Here is an 11365-nt window from a genome sequence, read left to right on the forward strand (position 1 = left end):
TTCTGTTGCTCCCTGAGTAAAATAATGGCTCTTAAATTGTGAGGCGAAATAAAGAAGTGTCTTCAATGCATCAACTTCCAGTGGCATTTACTCTTCTATGTTGTGTATTTACATGCACTAGAACTTGACTGCACACAATTTACTGTGTGGATAGAAAACCTACTAAAATTAAACAAGTTTAGTGATTGATACAGAATAAGGGGAGGAGCATGGCACTTGATGCAGAATCTGGAGCTTTTAGTTTTTATTTTCGGTTCTAACTCTAGTTATGTGGTTGTCCTTTGCTTTTATTTTTTGTCTTTTTTTTTTTTCCTTCTAGGTGCTCAATTTTCTGATCTGAAAATGATTGGATCTGAACCAAGTGATTTCTTAAGAAGTTCATTTCCAATAGTACTATTTGATGAGAATAAACCTGCCTTATGAGTAACATTAAAGTTAGAGCTGTATTATTCCTCTGAAAGAAGCTACTTGAACATTTTAATCATAAAATATGCATAGTTAGATCCTTTAGGTAACGATCTCTGAAAACTTTGGCCTTCTGGGACAAACTCTCACAGGATTCACATGAAACGAGTAGCTATTTTGCTTGTGGAAATTTCCAGAAATTTTAAAACAGAGGAAGTAAGTGAAAAAAAAAAAAACAGGAAGAAAGTCAAGATCATGAAATGATGTGAGCATAAAGTCAAAGTTGTGTGTTAGGATATGATGTTCAGTCACCAAGGGAGTAAAGAATGAAGTGAAAAGCCTGAGAGCTAAAGCAACAGAAGCAACTGAGTTCCAAGTTACCTAAGGACATTCCCTGAAGGATGCAATGCTAGGTTGGAAGAATCCATACATTCTACAATTCAGGCCTAAGGCTCTCTGAGAAGTGTTTTCAGCTATAAGCCCCAAGTCCCTGCTTTGCTTTCATCATGTGATAGTCTTCAAATAGCCAACGTATGTAGTCATGGAACGCGCGGGCCCATGCCTCTCTGCTCACTATGATGATAAAAAGCAAGATGCCACTAATAATTAGGCATCCCTAAGAAAATATTTTTAGTGGACAATGGAATTATACCATCCAATATTTTCTCAATTATCCAAAGCTAAATGTAGACATTTCTTGCAGGGATTCCAGTAGCTTCTCTATTCATGAAGCTTATCTGGTTTCTAGAAAACTGTTGTTTTTGTTTGTTTGTTTGTTTGTTTGTCTGTCTTATTTTCATTTTGTTTTTCTGTTAACTAATGAAATCTTTCATATTGGGAACACACTTATTTTTCAATGTATCTTCAAATTAGGACATTGGGAAGGTAAGTAAGGATATTTGGCTGGAGTAGAGAGATTTTTTTATTTTGAAGAACTTACTTTGTGTTTTTATTTCCACATCTTGACATAGCCTTAGAAAAAAAATACAGCATTCTGTATTTTTTACAATAGCTCTAATTTCCTATGATAAATCAAAATAAAATATTATATCACGATTACAAATAATATATCAATTAAATTACTGAAACACAGAGAAATTGAAGAGTTCTAAGAGAAAACATTTAGGGGGCAATGTACCTAAAACAAAGATTTTTTCAGGCTGCAAATTACCAAAAACTCATTTTACTAAATAATACCCTCACCAAGACAAAGTGGATTAGCTGTTCAAGACTCTAATGAAGATAATTTTGTCAAGATCATTAGATGCTCAATAGAGTTTGGGAAGAGCTGTAAAAGAATTGCACCTGGCTGCTCTCATAATGGTTTATACATCAGGAAATGGGAAATGGTGTGCAGATTGGTTACCGATTATTTTCGAAGATTAGTTACAGCATTTGCAGATGCTTTTGAGGCACAATACCAGGCCGAGAACAGGTTCAGCATTGTCTGTTATAAATTCTAGTTTCACAACAGGCAGAGGCCCATCAATTTGTGTCTAATTATGCTCTTCCCTGTGAGATATAAAATACCTCAGGGTTTCTATAATAAAAGCTCATTAAAGTGGATGAGAAATAATTTTGAAACTCTTTCTGCCAGGGCTAATGTTAATACAGATGCTAATTGCTCTGATAGGCCTTTGAGGGCCCCATTTACCAAAGTGCTTTTCTTTTTGGCTTGCCTAGCTTTTGTAGCCACAATTACCTCCTGACAATGCAACTCCTATTGGAAATCTATTTGTTTTCCATTTGCAGATGGAATTGGACAGCTGTCATAAGAAATAAGAGTAATTATGGGATGCCTAGTGTACATGAAAAACAGAAAATATGACTCCATTACAAAAATTCTAAAGATATAAATAATTAAATGCAATGTTTATTCATCATCAAACCCAGCCAAAGACTCTCACAAATTGATTAATTTTAATCAGGTCATCTGAAATCTTGTGTTTTATAGTTTTCAATTCAAGTTAATTATTTCTCAAATGTCTCTTATGTGCCAGGTTCTCTGATAGAGGGACTTAAAGATAAAGAAGATGGAAGCTTGCCCTGCCCTCCTCCATGGAATTTCCAAATAAATGGAAAAGGTAGATAAGCACATAAGGAACTAACACAAGGCAGAGTCAGATAAACATTAAATGTTGTTCTAAACTAAATGCAACAGGGGATCATGGAGGGAGATGTAAACTATGGATGTAGAAAGGCCTCATGGAGGAGGTGGCATTTGAACAGCTCTTTGAGGTATGCATAAAACTTTAAGGTATTAAAGTTGGAAGGAAGGAAAAAGGATTGGCATATGTAAATGCATGGCTACAGAAACAAAGCACATGTTCGTCAAAGAGTGTGGCTGAAGTACTGATGAGTATTTGGAAGACATGGCTTAGACAATCTGATGCCAGAACATGAATGCCAAGCTAGAAATTTTGGATTTCATTTTGCCTACAATGAGGAATATCATTGCAGATTTGTGCTGAGCAGAGTGACAAGTTGGTATCTTCTTTGCTGGCAATGTGTAAGATGTGTTGGAGGAAGAAACGGCTAGAGATGGGGAGATCAATTAAATGGCTATTTAAAGAGGGATTTAAATTAAATTAAATTAAGGTAAAATAATTAGAAAAAATCATTTTGGAATTACTACACACTATCCACTTAGGGCTTCCTTATAGGCTTATAAAGAACCAGGAAGTACTGTTATGTTCATTTCTGTTCATGCTTTGCATCATATCACACATTTATAGGAGTAAAATGATTACGAGTTTCCACCACAAAATCTTGGGAAAAGCTGTGATAATTCATCAGAAACACGTAAAGAATCCAAAACCAAATTCAAAGAAAAATAAACACACAGTAACTACCTATTTCATTTTAACCTAGATTATAAAGCTACACTCAGCTTCTGCTGAAAACAAAACAAAGCAAATTACTTGTTGGGAATTTTTAGGGACTGAATAGTGCCCCACCAAAAATTCATATACTGAAGTCCTAATTCCTAGTACCTCAGAATGTGACTGTATTTAAAGGTGGAGTCTTAAAGAGGTAATTAAGTTTAATTCACTTTTTTTTTGATAGTGGAGGAGGTAATTAGGTTTATTTATATTTTTAAAGGGAGGATCTCATGCATGCGAAACAAGAACTCTATCACTGAGCTATACCCTTCCCAACACCAAGAGGTAATTAAGTTTAAATGAGGTCATTAGGTTGGGCTCTAACCCAATAAGGTAGGTGCTCTTTTAAGAAGAGGAAATTTGGGTACAGATAAGTACAGTGGGAAGGGGAGATGAAGACACAGGGAAATGGTCATCTATGAGTCAAGGAGAAAGGCCAGGAACAGATCCTTCCCCCACAGCCTTCAGAAAGAACCAAAATTACCAACACCTTGATCTTGGAATTCTAGTCTCCAGAACTGGGAACACAGAAATTCCCATTGTTTATACCACCATCCTGTGGTATTTTGTTATGACAGCCTTAGCAAACTAATACAGAAATAAATAGTTTGCTGTAGTTAGTCCAGATAAGGTGACTTTAAGAAACAATTATTGCAAGTCTATAATAATGGAAAATCTGGCTGGACATTTGTGTTGATAACTAGAAAAAGGTTGAACACAAATGAATACTGTGCCACCTTGGCGGCTGTGCAGTTCACCAAGATGAATAAATAATATTATAAAGATGTATGATAATATGGGATTCCTATTTAAGGAGTGTATGCATTTATATATCAAACTTAGCTTGATAAAGGAATTATAACAAAAGCATACATACAAATATAACAATATTCGACAACATAACTGTTGCAGAATTATTAGAATGAAGATCTTTTAGCTGATTCCCAAACTTCAACAAATGTAGTCAACCTATTTTAATTATTGTACTATATGCCAGAGGGACATTCTTAAAACACAGTTCTGGTTATATGTTTTCTCTGGTCTTTATTTTCCGTACATCATCCACTGCTTCCCTTCGTAACGTATTCATCGTGCTATAGGTAAACTCTAGACACTCAGCTGCAAGTTTGAGTAATTTTTTATTGTTTATCTTCTTCCTTCTCATCCCAGGTTCATGTTGGCCACAATTTTTAATGAGCTGCCTGGTTCTCCCTCTTTAGTTCCAATCAATCAGCAATCCTTCTATTTTAGGACTGGCGACTATAACTCATTTAGATTCTCCCAAGATTCTGTTCTCTTATGTCTAGTCCATTAGTCAGAATATGAATACGTATGGTAAACTGCTCCCTAATGATAACCTTCCGACCTGGTTCTAGATTAGCTGGCTGAATTTTCCCTTTTTTTCCCTCACTCTTTTGATTAGATATTTTGGTACCAGTTTCTTCTGAAATTAGGACTCCGGGACTTCTTCAGGTACCATTCTTGAAACATCTAGCTAGACTCTTGCCTAAATCAGAACCCTTTCCCTCAGGTCCAATTCAAAAAGTAAAATTCTACTTATATCGTGACAGCCTTGTTTCTCTGAAGACTCATTTTACCTCATGTCTAAGTTAGTCTAAGTTTAAATACATATTTTGAATTCTGTGGGGCCAATGGGGACTTGCTGTTTCCAGTTAATTAGAAATGGGAGTGAGGCATATACATTTCGACTAGTTTATGTTATCAGTAATAATTTAGGTAGTTTGGATAGCAAACAACAGACATAATGAGTATAGTATGTTTGATGTATTTAATGAAAATCTTTTTTATTTCCAGTAACTCCTGTTTCCTGGTTGTCATGTGGAGCCCACACCCAATGAATCAGTAACAGAATATATTTGAGAACAAAGGAGTCTTTTTTTGCCTCTCAATCTTAAAATAGACTTTTTAGAGAACTTATCAAGAAAGCTTAAATATAAGTACTCTTGATTTTTTGAGAAGCCAGGATTTGTTGAAGGAATAAAAAAAATTTCTATTTCTTCCACAGTTTGGCTTTTGTATATCAAAAACCTTGCTTGGTTAATTCAGATTATAGAATTTTTCCTGTGAATCAGAGTAAAAGAGAAGGAGGATGTTATGTAAGGGAGATACCTACACACTAAAAATTATAAAGTTCTTCTGGTGCTGGAAATGAAACCAGTATACATGTACCCAGTGGAGGTGGATGAAAATCTGAAGGCTAGACTCAGGCTAGAGGCCTTTTCCTTGTCGCCATAATATAACACGTACATCCCCCTGCATACAGTTGTCACCTAAGAAGGGGTAATGTGAAGAGAAGTAGGGTTAGTTGGAATAGAAACTCCTCAAATTTATTTTGCCCCCAAATAACTGAAATGAGTTGAGCATTAATTGAAATGAACTTGAATTTAACTAAACTAAACATATTTTCACTCCTTTAGTTAAGATGGGACTTCAGAGCAGAATGAAAAATCAAAATCAGAGAAAATAAAAAAAGTACTCTTTTGGTACATTTGAATTGCTGTGTGTAAATTTGCCTACACTTCTATGGCTTATGCAAGAAAAGAAAGTGTATGATAATGTATTGGAATAATATTCAGCTAATTCATAGAACTGAAGGAATTGTTAGATAATCAAGACTTGGGGAGAGTAAGAACCAGAATAGTCCTTTGGAAATGAGCAATAGAATTTTCTTTCTGGCTGCTTGTTAATTTTACAATGCTCTAAGGGCTCCCAATCTTTGTGTCTCTTCAGTCCTTAGATTTCTTGGGAAAGATAATCTGATTGGTCTACTCTGGGTTAGAGTTCTACCCTGGGATCAATCAATTATAAAGCACTGTCAAGGAAATGTCATGTACACATGGCCACTGAAGACTTCTCTGTACATTGAAGACTGTTTCCAGAGAAAGAGGATGTTTCAGTTACCTATTGCTACCTACCAAGTTACCCCCAAATTTAGTGGCTTAAAATGACTGCATGGTAACTGGGAAGATTATTGCACTTAGCACACAGGCAAGACATCTGGGGGACTGTCAGAACTCTGGGAGGAATCTGAGGGAGGCTGAAGTTTTCAAAAAGCACATAGAGGTAGATTCAGATACACAGAGGTTTGTGGTGATGATTGCTATACTCTTTCACTCCAATGCTTGTGGGGCTTAGAAAACATGAAATGAACTCTATTAAAGCACTTCATTCTATTTAAACAATAGAAGGAGATCTCAGCCTAATCAGAAATCTGTAAAAAATTACACATTGCAGTGGTTTGTATAATTTTACATTGGTGTGAACTAGATGGCCCCTAAGGTGGAATATAGTAAGACTGTTGGACAGGCAGCAATGTCAGAGCTCACAGAAGCAGCTAGTTGTCAAAAAGTTGCCATCAATGGCCAAATCATCAGTTAAGTGCATTTTATCATTACCATATAATGTATTTGTATGCATCATTACCTTTCCAGTTTAGAGACCTATATGAAAATTGGATGGTTTAGCGCCCCATTCAAAAAGAACAAAGAACGGAGAGCAGAAGCAACTTGCAGTAACTGCATGAGATGTGAAAGTATGAATTTCTTTACTAACAGAAGAACTGAACACTGACTTACCATCCTCTGGACAGACAGTGATCTTTTTCTTCATTAAGAAAAAGGCAACTCATTGTTCTCTGTGGAAATTGGTGAAATATCCAGTTCTGATTGCCAATATTGGCCTTATTCAGAAGTAGAATAAAGCTCTAGAATTTTATCAGTGGATATTAATGACTATGTTGAAAGAAAAGATGCTGTCTTAGACTGCTTCCCTTACAGAGTAAGTGAAAAAAAAAAAAGATTCAAAATACTTAGAGGGAAAAAAACCACAAAACACCTAGCACCTGAATTTTAATCTTATGTACTTGATTCCATAAATATTTATGAAACACCTACCACGTGGCAGACACTGTGATTGACACCAGATAAAGGACAGCGCAGAAACAGCTATAACTTTTCCTCATGGTGCTTACAATGAAAGAGGATGAAAATGTTTTAACACTGTGTTGATCTATCCTTCAAATTCCATATTTCTCGACTGCAGAAGCTATTTGAGTCTTTCTTTCAGGCTCCCAAGTCTCCCTAAGATCACAGAGAAATCTTGTAGTGAGTCAACCAAAATGTAGTGAATAACAGGTCAGAGGATCGACTCCATCGGAATTATCTTGAAAAGCCTTTTAAATTTCAAATTTTGAGTGTCCCATACTTTGAGCCTTCTGATTCCCAGTGTTCCCAGGATTCTAATGTATTCCCAATGGTCCCAGAATGTTCCTTGGGTGATAATGATGCCCAGTAAGACAAGAAAACCAATATTCCAGGCTACTCTTCAAAAGCATACTTTGCTTCAATTCCTCTCTTGATTTTCTTACCAAATATAGTATTGAAGTTTCTTTGGTTTCATTACTTATCAGACTAATGAACACTTTTCTATCTTCCCACTGTTTGAATTTGAGTTTGTCTGTGGGGACTAGCACTGTCGGAATGTAGCAGTAATTCCAAAAAACATTGCTCAATAGAAACTTGTGCTTCATTCCTTAAGGACCCCTTGATTTGGGGCTTTTAACTCATTCTTTATTTTAAACTGAAATATAGTCAGTTACATTGTGTCAATTTCTGGTGTACAGCATAATGTCCCAGTCATAACATATATATACATATATTCATTTTCATATACTTTTTCATTAAAAGTTATTACAAGATAATTGAGTATACTTCCTTGCACTATACAAAAGAAATTTATTTTTTATCTATTTTTATATATAGTAGTTAATATTTGCAAATCTTGAACTTCCAAATTTATCTCTTCCCACCCCCTTTCCCCCTAGTAACCATAAGATTGTTTACTATGTCTGCGAGTCTGTTTCTGTTTTGTAGATGAGTTAGTTAGTGTCTTCTTTTTTCTCTTTTCAGATTCCACATATGAGTGATAGCATATGGTATTTCTCTTTCTCTTTCTGGCTTATTTAACTCTTTCTGAAATGCACACCTGTCTGCCTGCTGAGATCCAAGTTTCTGTTCTGAGAGCCCCATTTTAAGTCCTTACTGAGAGCAAAACAATATGTCATGAAATTGCATCCGGATGACATAGTTCATCTCATCTCTTAGTTGTTAGTGGCTCTTAGGTGCCATAATTTGTTTAATTCTTGCAAGAAGTAAACATTCTGCTATAGTGTCCAAGATTTTATCCTATATCAGAAGATAGGAAGTACTATAGAATAGAGAAAGAATGAGAGTGACAGGGCAGTAGTGGAGTTGGTCAGGGTTAGACCTCACTGAGATGAGAAAGAGAAAGAGTGAGGAAGGAAAATATCTGAGGCATGAACTTTCCAGCTATAGATAATAGTGTAAACATCTTGGGTATAGTTTTCCTGACATGTTCAAGAAACAAGGTCAGTTTGACTGGAATAAAGTGAGAGAAGAATAGAGAAGTAGGAGATGAGGTTAGAGAGATAATGGGGGTCAAATTTTGTAGGGCCTTGGTAGACTATAATGGGGATTTCTAGTTTTTATTCTGGTTGAGTTCAGGAGCCACTGGAGGACTTAGAGCAGAGAAATATCTGATTTATGTTTCAAAAAGATCACTCTGGCCATTAGTTGAGATTAAACTATTGAAAAGCAAATGGGGAAGCAGAGAGGTCAAGTTATGAACCTTCAACAATGATTCATGTAAGGAATGGCTATGGGAGTCATTAGATTCTGAATATATTATAAAGGCCAATACACAGGATTTCCTGATGTATTCTATCAGAAAGATAAAGGGAGGAGTCAACAATAAGCCTGATGCTTTTGGCCTGCCTGAGTATCTTGAAGGATGGAGTTGCCACTAGCTTAGGTGGAGAAAACAGTAGGGTATGGGGTTGGTGAGAAAAGATTCAGCTTTGATATATTAAGTTGGATATGTCTATTAGAAATCCAAGTGGATGGTTGGATATTGGAGTAACAAGGTGAAATATTAGCTCAAATATCTGTTTAGAAATTGGGTAGATAGTAGTTCCATTCACTGATGGAGAGACCAGAGGGGACAAAGCCAGATTGCAGTAGATAGAGGAATAAATGGGAGGTGGCAAAGAAGAGAAAATGTAATTACATTTTAGAAGTGTGGCTGTGATATCAAAGAATGTTTTTTTTTTTTAACTTTTTGTTTTTATTTTGTTTTCTTAATATAGAAGGAAACAGGATGGTTATATGTGGTGGCAAATGATTTATTCCTTTTTCTTTACTACACCATTCTTGAACTTTCACGTTTTATGAAAGGATTTTTGGAATAGTTTTATTTTCCATGGCAATGAGGTTGTTAGAAATGAAGGTCTGAGGGTCAACTGTTAGTACATATGGATCATTCACAAGTCGAAGCCTGCTTGTAACTGCATATGTGATTAAAGTTGGACCACATTTTAGAAACAACTTATACCCAGACTATAAATTAGGTAGGCTAATTGTTGAATTTAAAAGCAATGATTTAAAAGCATTTTATTTGTTGAACTTTTTTTTAAACTAGTCATTGAAATCATTATTTTATTCCATCAGATACTTAGTGAAACATGCACAAATGGAACCTCTAATTGAGTATGTACATGTGATACCTAGGTGATTTGTGGTAATGAGTTTACTGTTAACTAAGTTAATAACAGGAAATACAGACTTATAAAAGCATTCTGGTATAAGGAAAAAAAAAACAGCCTTCTGCAAATGGAACTATCAATCTTTGGGAAGAAGATTCTCTACATCTCACTGCCATCAACCATGCTCTTGCTGAACTTTGGTCATTCAAGTGCTAATTTTATGGATAATTTAAAATGCTAGAGCATTAACAGAGCACTGAATACCATATAATGTGGCTATAATAGCAGGATTCAACATTCCCCTCCTTTCAGGCACTTCTAATCACGGAAAACAGACGGAGGTGATATTACTGGGTGGATAAAGCCCTTTAGTATGCTTAGGTAATGATATATAGACACTCGCTTATTCTGTCTCTGTACAAGGTTAATCCAGGGGTTGAATAATGAAAAGTGGCCATTTTGACAATGGATGTAGTTGATATAAATAATTATTGTATTTTATATTAGACAGTGTCAAGTAGTGATGATTATCCCTACTTTTCCACATGAAGACAGTGAGGCTGAGAATTTAAAAAGCTTATTCAGTTTAAAAAATGTAAGAGAGCAAATATCTAAATGCAAAGTTCCTAGATCCATGTTCAGTATTCTTTTCATTATTCCATTCTGCTTCCGATTGCATTTAGTCCTTTTTATTTACTTAATTATTTAAAGTGTAAAATAATGCATGCTTATGATTAAAAGTTCAAACATCGAGTAAGATATAACCCCAAAGTCAGAAAAAACCCAAATTCCTCACCTTTGCCCCTATTTTTATTCCTTAGAGGTAATTGATCAGTTTCTTGTTTAACTTTTCAGAATTTTTCCAAACATGTCTTCTTTTGTTTTTCTGATACTTATCAGATCTGGATCAGTTTGAACCCTGTGAGAAAGAGATGCAAATATGGTATTATATGTAAAAGAGATTTATTGGGGAAAAACCTGTAAATCATGAAGGGAGAAGGAGGAAAAGTAGGCAAGGAGGGCCTGTATCCTGAAATGTAGGTCTGATATCTGTGAAGATTGGGAAGGATGGGTTTCAAATCACACAGCACAGTTTTAATGGGGGATTCTCAGCTGGACTGATAGGGGATTTTCCAAACAAGAATAGTGTATGAGAGGAATCCCAGATTAGAAGTGGCCCAAATCTAGTCGCCCCCCATCATGCCATCCCAGGGGAAGTGAAGCCTCAGCATGAGTACCACAGTGAATCCAAAAGTTTGGCAGCTGGAAGCTGTAGGTCATCTGGGCTTATTACAGCAGGTTCTCTTGAAGGGAGATCTGCGCAAAAAACCTTTATGGCCTTCAAAGATCACACTATGCATAATGTTCTGCAACTTAGTTTTCTCATCATTAATAATGGTTAACATTACTAAATGTTTATGCATGGACCATGTTTTAAATACTTCACATGAATTTATGCATCAAATCATTACATCAAACCTTTGAGGTCAGCACTGTT

Source organism: Camelus ferus, chromosome X, assembly GCF_009834535.1.
Source record: "Camelus ferus isolate YT-003-E chromosome X, BCGSAC_Cfer_1.0, whole genome shotgun sequence".
NCBI classification, from domain to species: Eukaryota; Metazoa; Chordata; class Mammalia; order Artiodactyla; family Camelidae; genus Camelus; species Camelus ferus.